Source organism: Sinocyclocheilus anshuiensis, unplaced genomic scaffold (genome assembly GCF_001515605.1).
Source record: "Sinocyclocheilus anshuiensis isolate Anshui unplaced genomic scaffold, SAMN03320099.WGS_v1.1 scaffold180, whole genome shotgun sequence".
Lineage (NCBI taxonomy): Eukaryota > Metazoa > Chordata > Actinopteri > Cypriniformes > Cyprinidae > Sinocyclocheilus > Sinocyclocheilus anshuiensis.
The window spans coordinates 211,186-220,728 of NW_015554093.1; the positions used below are offsets into that span (position 1 = coordinate 211,186).

At 35.5% G+C, this 9,543-nt stretch overlaps 1 pseudogene; it reads left to right on the top strand.

Moving 5' to 3' along the window:
- The first annotated feature begins 1,414 nt into the window (after window positions 1–1,414).
- On the top strand, window positions 1,415–6,994 carry LOC107669297 (thread biopolymer filament subunit alpha-like; annotated as a pseudogene).
- The last annotated feature ends 2,549 nt before the right edge of the window (window positions 6,995–9,543 follow it).

Sequence of the window (9,543 nt, forward strand, 5' to 3'; positions counted from 1 at the left end):
AAAAAAAAAAGGGGGGGGGGGGGTGGTAAAGGTGATTCCCGTAACTGTGATACAGCTCAACTGATTAAGTAACAGTTAAAGTATAGCCTAACCCAGCATTACACTCTGGAAGCTGTTACAGCACGTTGCATACCTGTCAGCAATTCTGCAGCAGCTCCAATTTATCCTTTAGGTTAAAAAAAAAATAATTCACCCGCCTCTCACTGTCACAACCATCTTGATTTATGACAGGCTCCTCTTACAGGCTTGTCAGCTCAGTAACATGAAATTCACAGTTTATCTCTTGTGCACGCATGAATAAGACTAAACACGAATATAAAATGACTTTCAAAATGTCAATCATATGATGCGCTCATTAAACGTGTACATTCAAGGATGCATTAAACTGATCAAAAGTGACAGTAAAGATGTTTGTAATGTTGCAAAGGAAATGCTGTTCTTTTCAACTTTCTATCAGTGAATCCTGAAAAAAATTGTATCACAGTTTCCATAAAAATATTAAGCAGCACAACTGTTTTCAACATTGATGATTATGGTGATGATAATAATAATAATGAGACTATACAAAAGTATAAAATGATTTTCAAAATGTCATATGATAACATATGATACTCTATTTAAACATACACAAACAAGGATGCATTAAAATGATCAAGTGACAATAAATACATTTATAATGTTGCAAAAATGTTCTAAGAATGTTTTGTTAATATCTCCATTAATGAAAACATGATTTCTGAATGTTCAAAACGTCCAGTTTTTTAAAAGTTTAAAAGACATTTTATTTGGACTATGTTAGAGACAACATTAATGCAACATTCCATTTAATCTTTTTGCAAACATTATGGAAATGTTACTTTGGAATGTTCTCTGAACCATCTGAACCATCGTTAGATGAACATCCAACTAAAATGTTTCAGAGAAACGTTGAATGAACGATGTATAAATAATGTTGTTGAGCTATTGTTTTAGTACAGTATTAAATACTAGATAACTTTGAATGAGCATTCTATGAATGTTAATTGAAGAACATTTGAAGAATGTTTGAATAATAACTTAATATAATTAACAAAATAATTAATAATAAAAAAAACTTGCAAGAATGTTCTAGAATGGTCCCTGTTAGCTGAGAAAGAATCCTGAAGAAAATGTCAGTTTCCACCAAATTGTTAAGCAGCGAAACTGTTTTGAACACTGACAACAACAACCACAACAACAAGAAGACTATACATTAATATAAAATGAGTTTGAAAATGCCAGTCATATTATACTCTTCTTTAAATGTGCACAAAGTTGCTGCAGGGTTTGTATTTCTCTCAGTCCCACATACCAAGGCTGTTAAATTACCTCAGGCATGTTGGAGAGAAATCAATGCCTGCAGGAGGGACGCTCGCCTGTCTGTCCGTTGGAACATATGACTTTCACCAACAACAGCTACAGTGAACCTTTCTGGGCAGCACTTCAAGGAGCTGGGTATTTAAAGAACAAAGTGTGATCAAAACATCCTGACTGAGCACCAGGACTCCTCGGCAAAGACCTGGACCCCAGCTCTGAGTGCAGATATGACAGAGTCAAGCTTGCGTATCAGTGGGGGAGCCGTCAGATTTGGAGCCACCTATAGAGGCAACCATCTGTTCTCCGGAGCCAGGGGCGGTGGAGGCGTTAGCACGGCTCTGTCCCGTTCGCTCGGCTTGGCGAGAGGGGGTGCAGCAGGAGCTGGTCTCGGCCTGGGAGGAGGTTTGGGTGTAGGTTTTGGGGCTGGGGCTGTAGCTGGTGCAGGAGCAGGACTGGGCTTCGGCGGAGGTGCTCTCGCTCTCGGTGGAGGCCTCGGCCTGGGAGCCGGCGGAGCCAGAGTAGCGGGGATCAGGGCTGGTGTGGCTCCGCTGAGAGCCCATCTAGGGGGCCGAGTATTTAAAATTGGAGGCTATGGTTTCAACCCATCCTTCATCAGTTCTACCATTACGGTGGATGCCGGTGCTGGTCCAATGCCCAGCATCGACCCAACACTCCCATCACTGGACACAGTGCAGGTCACACGCATGAAAGAGAAGGAGGAGCTGCAGGCCCTCAATGATAAATTTGCATCTTTCATTGGTAAGGTGAAAGATTTTACAAATATCATGCTATGTCAGATTAACATATAATCGGTAAATAGAAAAGACTTTATTGAATGCTTTTTACAAATAAGGTCCTAATCACTATAACGTTGTTTCACAGGCCAGGTCTCTGGAGCAGCACAACGCAGTACTAAAAGCCAAAATTTCCATGTTTACTAACCCAGAGCAGGGTGGACCTGCCAGCACTTCCATCCATCTGACCTCTGCCATCAGAACATATAAATCCCAGATCGACAGCCTCACTGCTACTAAAGAGGCCATCATCGCCGAGATTGAGCACTTTAAAGGCATCATTGAGGATGTTCAGGCCAGGTGAGTCCACAGAATATCTGAAGAAACGTACATTCAAGAATTAAAAAAAATATATTAATAAAAATATACCATTCGAATGTTTGGGGTCTGTAAGATTTTTAAGTAATCAATATTTTATTCAGAGAGAATGTCTTAAATGATCACAGTAAAGATATTTATGATTTTGCCAAGGAAATGCTGTTCTTTCTATTCATCAAAGAATCCTGAAAAAATATCATAGTTTCCACAAAAATATTAAGCAGCACAACTGTTTTCAACATTCATAAAAAAAACATTTTCTCAAGCACCAAATCAGCATACCAACCCTAAACGTTTGAAAGCTAGTTTAAAATATTGCATTAAAGAAACTTCATTGATTACCTGACATTAAAGATAATTTTAGAGGCCCCTTTATCTTTCAATAAAATTTTTCATTACATTTTGAGTACACATTTGTAATTATATTCCCCTTAACTGCTACTCAACAATATTAATTCTACCTTCTTATTGGCACTTTGTGGTTTGATTTTAATACTCTACATGAATCTAGTGCTCATCTGTATTGCCAAAGTAATTGTGCTATAATGAGTATGTAAAGGCATTTAAAGTTTCTCATATTAGTCTTTATATCTCTGACCACCTGCTTAGGTGATTGTCACAGGTAAAATATGCCCTTTGGGTAAGAATGGACCAGACAAGAGGACAATTACTGATGTACCTGCACATTCTCTTCTTCTTTATTGTCTCAGGTATGATGAGGAAACTGCTCAAACCAAAACTCTGGAGCTCGATTGGACTGCATTGAAAGAGGTACGAAACATACATCATCAGGATGGTTCTTACAGGCAGACAACTGACTTTCACAAATTCTCCTCTATTAGGAAGTGGATAATCTCTACCTTGTCATCTTTGAGTTGCAAACCAGCATCGGTGGTTTGGAGGATCATATTGCTCTCTCCAAGCAGGTGTATGATGCCGTGAGTCTGCAGGATACCTCTATGCCTCCGTTTATTTCAGCAGTGTTAAAATGGATCATTAATTTCCCAATGGCCTAAGCTTGTTTATGTCTATCTGCATGTGTGTAAGAAAGTGAAAGAGGTGAGAAACATTGTGACTGGTGGTGTGAAGTCAGCAGTGTCTATCTCAGTGGATAACGCAGCCCAGGCACAGGATCTGACCTCAGCGCTGACTGAAGTCAAAGCTCACTATGAAGCCCTGGCTCAACGCAGCTACATTGTGTATATATAATATTTAAATAGATTTACAATGTCGTTCAAATTAAATCACTAACATATAAAAATATTATAAAAAATGCAATTATATTATAATGGAATAGATATAATATAAAATAAAATGCATTATTTATATAAATTTAAATAAACCAAGATGTATTAATACAGAGAAAGTTTACTCATTCTTGATTCATCTAATGCATTATAACCATAAAGAACCTTGTTGTAATCTGATGCCAAATATTAATATGTACATTATAGGACATTTTATTAGTCTAACGCATCCTTACATGAATTTCAATTCATCTTTTGGAACCACTTTATATTAAGTGGCCTTAACAACTATGTACTTACATTTAAATTAATCATGTAGTACAATGCACTTATTGTGTACATACATGTTTTTACATTGTACTTGTGTTTTTAAAATATCTGCATGTAACTACATTTATAATTACACTGTTGACCCATCCCTTACACCTTAAACCACCCTTAAACCTACCCATACCACCGCCCTGGCTCAACGCAGCAAGCAGGACGCCCTCCTCTCAGTGCAGGACAGTGTATGAAACCTTTGCTCTTTAATATGCAAGCTGTACTATCTCCCATTTAGAATATTCAGTACTGTACAACAAGGTATAACATTACTTAATAATGAACAATATTTAATGATAGTATATTTATTAATATTTAAATATTTTAAATAGTATTTCAATAGATACTGTATATAATTTGGTTATATAAAATATACATTATTTAAAGTATTTAAATTTTATGTATATATATATATATATATATATATATATATATATCATATTTACATTGTGTATATATAATATTTAAATAGATTTACAATGTCGTTCAAATTAAATCACTAACATATAAAAATATTATAAAAAATGCAATTATATTATAATGGAATAGATATAATATAAAATAAAATGCATTATTTATATAAATTTAAATAAACCAAGATGTATTAATACAGAGAAAGTTTACTCATTCTTGATTCATCTAATGCATTATAACCATAAAGAACCTTGTTGTAATCTGATGCCAAATATTAATATGTACATTATAGGACATTTTATTAGTCTAACGCATCCTTACATGAATTTCAATTCATCTTTTGGAACCACTTTATATTAAGTGGCCTTAACAACTATGTACTTACATTTAAATTAATCATGTAGTACAATGCACTTATTGTGTACATACATGTTTTTACATTGTACTTGTGTTTTTAAAATATCTGCATGTAACTACATTTATAATTACACTGTTGACCCATCCCTTACACCTTAAACCACCCTTAAACCTACCCATACCACCAAACTTGTCCCTAACCTTACCCGTTTCCCACCTCAATAGCAGCAAAAGTGTTTTGCAATAAAATATGAACACGATAAGTACATTGTAAGATGTAATGTAACTTTTGATGTAAGTACATAGTAGTTAAGACCACTTAATATAAAGTGGGACCCATCTTTTATAAACTGCCTCCCCCAAGTGGCGACTCATCATATTGCAGGTCTAGTAGCCTCACCACATGCCTTGGGTGAGGCTAAGGTCATTTCTCTTTTTTGCCTGTATAGCTCTCCATGATGTCTGTATCCTCTCACCCCACTTCTCAAACACTCACCTCAGCCAAGGAAGAGCTCAGAGTTTACAAACTACAGATTGACTCTGTGCAGAGGGAGATCGAGAGGCTCAAATCTCTGGTAAGAACTTACTGTGCTGTGTCACAAAGGGTTAAAACACCCTTTTTCTTGGCATTCTTGTGAATAACTGATGTCCTATCCATTGACAGAACTTGCAGTTGGAGTCTCAGGTGGAGGAGGCAGAGTGTCACTCCAGCTCCCACACGGAGACGTACCAGGATCAGGCTCTTACTCTTAAATCCCAGCTTGATGATCTCAGAAAGGTAATATATAAATCAATGAAGACTAAATGATAAACATGGTTAATTATTAAATTACTACTTTTAAATGAATAAAAAAGTTAAATAACAGGTTGTCACTCGGACTCAGAATCTAAATGGGTTTTTTCTTCAGCAAATTGCTCATTACGGTCAAGAATATCGGGAGCTTCTCGCCAGCAAGATGTCGCTGGATGTTGAAATCACAGCCTATAAGAAACTCCTGGACAATGAAGAGAACAGGTGAGGAGGTTTAACATGAGTAGATGAGATTTTGTTCACTCAACAATCACATTGTTTCTGTCTCGTGGACCAGGTTGAAATCTGGAGGTGGTGTCACCGTGCACATGTCTAAGAATGTAGCTGGAGGAGGAGCAGCGGCTGGAGGAGGAGGTCTAGGCCTGGGTGCAGGAGGTGCAGGCCTGGGAGGAGGTGCCGGTCTAGGTCTTGGAGGTGGATTTGGACTGGGTGGAGGCCTAGGAGGTGGTCTTGGGGGTCTAGGACTGGGACTCGGTGGAGGACTGGGCTTTGGTGCAGGAGCAGGAGCAGGAAGTTCCTTCAGTGCAGGGAGCAGTTACTTGTCCTCCAGCCTGAGCAGCAGTGCCTGTAAGTATTCATAAGTGCTTTCATACACGTACACATGCAAACCGTTCCCTCCGGAAGTCCAAAAACTGAGATTTAAGATCTAATTGAAAGCTGTAAGTAAAATGAAAGTTCCTGAACATTATGAATATTTTGAAACAAAGAAGGGAAAATGAGTGATATATTTGTGATTCTGTTTTAGTGATAGCCACTAATCAAGTAATAATAATAATAAAGAAAGAAAGAAAAAGAAAGAAATTAAATCTATTTATTTCAAAGTATGTATGTTTAATACAATATATATATATATTAAAAAAAAAGAATTTGTGACATTGATTATTGTTTCAATTAAAAAAAAAACACTCTTTGGATCATTTTAACATCATGCTGTGTAACGTGATCATCAGGTTTGTTCCAAACATGTCAAACTAAGACATTTTGAATTTTTTTCTGCTGATAATACAGTATAAGTGATCATGGAAACATTTGTATTAAAATAGAAAAGCAATTTCACTACTGCTTTCAGACTTTAAGAGTCCCACTTACATACTGTTCATCACTGAATCAGAGCTTAAATGGTAAAAATGACGTTCATGATGAAATGTCATGTTCGCTTGTAGTCACACTTTCCATTGTTTTCACTCAGTGTCATCCACTGTTTACTGAAGCTTCACAACCTCCACTCTTCAAGCCACAACCGAATGCTGAGCTTCATGAAGATCACCTCCCATAAGTTCACACATTATGACCGCACCATCATGTTCATTTAAAATAAAATGATGTTCGATGATGCTCCAAATTCTGTACTAATTTGAATACCAGATCAAAATGTCTGTATTGTATTTCCATGCATCACTTCCTGCTACAACAATAATAATAATCAAAAATTCCATTTTGGTTATTACTGAGGAAAAAACACAGTGGTATTCAATCTTTCCATATAATAACGTCAATCACATCTCAGTTCTAATAATGATAAATTAAATTGACATAATATAATAATAATAAAGTGTGTCTTTTAAAAATGTAATGTATGCTAAAACACATAAAATGTCCATGTAATATTATTTTTAAAAAGTTGGTAACATTTTGCAATAAAGTCCCATTAGTTAATGTTAATTAATGCATCAACTAACGTTAAGTAACCATCAACAATACATTTGTTACAGTATTTATTCATTTTTGTTAACATTAGTTAAAAATGTGACTGTTCATTGTTAGCTCAGGTCCATTAAATAATATAAGCAGATACAACTTTTAATTCTAATAATGAATTAGTACATTTTGAAATTAACATTACCTATGATTAATAAATGCTTTAGAAAACATTTATTGTCAGTTCGATGTTAACTAATGTAGTCAAATAATGTTAATAAGTGGAAATTTATTGTAAAATGTTACCAAAATATCTATAGATATAAATATGTTTTCTACATATTGTTAAATAAATATACTCCATACAAATACATCTCAATCTCAGTTTTATTTATAAAGCACAAATAAAAAAACAGCAACAGTTGACCAATGTGCTGTACAATGTACTATAAAAACAATAAAACCCAACATAAGACATAAAAGATGTAAAACGGCATAAAAAAACAACAAACAAGAGGACATCACAGGAGAAAAGATACGTTCTGTTCCAAAGTTTAGGTGCGGCTACGGTGGAAGCTCGATCACCTCTAGATTGGAACACATAGCACACATGTAAGCTGTGGCTTAAAAAGTATCTTACATGTGCACTATTTTATATTTAGTTTGAAAAAAGTTCATATACTGTATACAATATTACATGGACTTTTAATGAATTGAATTACAACATAACAATTAATGTTATAACACTCTAAGCATAACATTATTAAGTATATCTCAAAATGAAGATCCTTGTCCACTGTTACACCATTGTTGTAGTAAGAAAACAGTCTTATAAGACGCTTAAAAAGCGGAAAAAACACATCACCACACACCACCTACAGACTCAGATGCCAAATGTCATAAACCCTAAATAATGAAACATCATCCTCGCATTTAAAAAGCTAAGTCTTGCAACTAGCCTTCATTAGCTTCAATAGACCCTCCAGCGTATGTTAGCTCACTATAAAATCAATCTCTAAGAGTTCATGTCTGAAAGACTCCGCCTTTGATTTTCTTTGAATTCACATTCTGCTCTATTTGAAGAAACAACAACCGGGTTCTACATGCTACTGATTGCAACCGTTTGTCACCTAATGCTTATGAAGGGGCTGCATTTCAAAGGTTTGACATTTTGTGTGACAGTGAACACACATGTAGCAAGCAGACTTTGAAGCAGGAGTTTTCACCTCTCTGTGTCTTGAGTGTTGCTGTGGGTTTGTGGTGGTCTCTTCTTGGTGTCCAGCATGGTTCTGCACGGATGTGGTTAGGTTTAGTTTGAAACAGGAAACACACGGGTTCATACTGCTCTCATTAGTCCTTCATCTGACTTCAAGCAATATCCATCAGAATGGAGATGGACTGAGAGGCCTCACTAAAGGTAACTGCTCACTTACTAAGACTCTTCATAATTCAACACTATGATTGATAGAAAATTGTGAAACGTGTATGAATTGCTTCGGAGCAGAAAACTGCTTTTTAATATGTAATAAGGGGGAAGCTTTTTTTGATGTTATCAGATACTTTTACCATTTCTTCACATTAAATGACCTGATATGAATTAAACAGAAAGAAATAGAACAATTAAAGAAAAACTTTTGATGGTAACATATCTTGCATCCTGTGGTTCAGTTAGCTGCTGATGAAAAAAGAAGGCTTTTCAAACACTGAGACGTGACATGGTGCTTCATCGAACACTTATCACGTTGAATCATCTTGCGTATTAAAAATTCTCTTATCTCGTGCACTAATACTTTGTGCCATTTTGTCAGAGCGGTGAGAATAGATAACATTCTGCAATTTGTTCTCATATGCTGATTTATGTGTATATATATATATATATACACTCTATAGTGTCAAATTAGATAGAAGAGAATTTATATTTTCTAAGGAAATCTTTTTGAATCTTATTGTTCAAGGCATGATTGACGTCCAAAGCCAACGAGGAGGGCCCCTTGCCATCATTTCTTTGGCCTGCCTTGGTTGTATTTATGCTCTCTGTCTGTGCTGCAGAAAGAAATCTTGTAAGTAGTCTGACATCACAACACTTTCAGCTCTAAAAAAATGCTGTTTGTTTTTCTCAGCTGTGGATTAAATAAAAAGTATCTTAATTGTGCACTATACAAATATTTGTCTTTGTCGTCTAATGTTGCTGTTTTTTTATTTTGAGCTATGCAACAAGAGGACAATGACCTGTATGACCAAGATGATTTGTAAGAAAAAATATTTTATATGCTTATGTTAATTAATAATTAATTAATCAATTACTTTA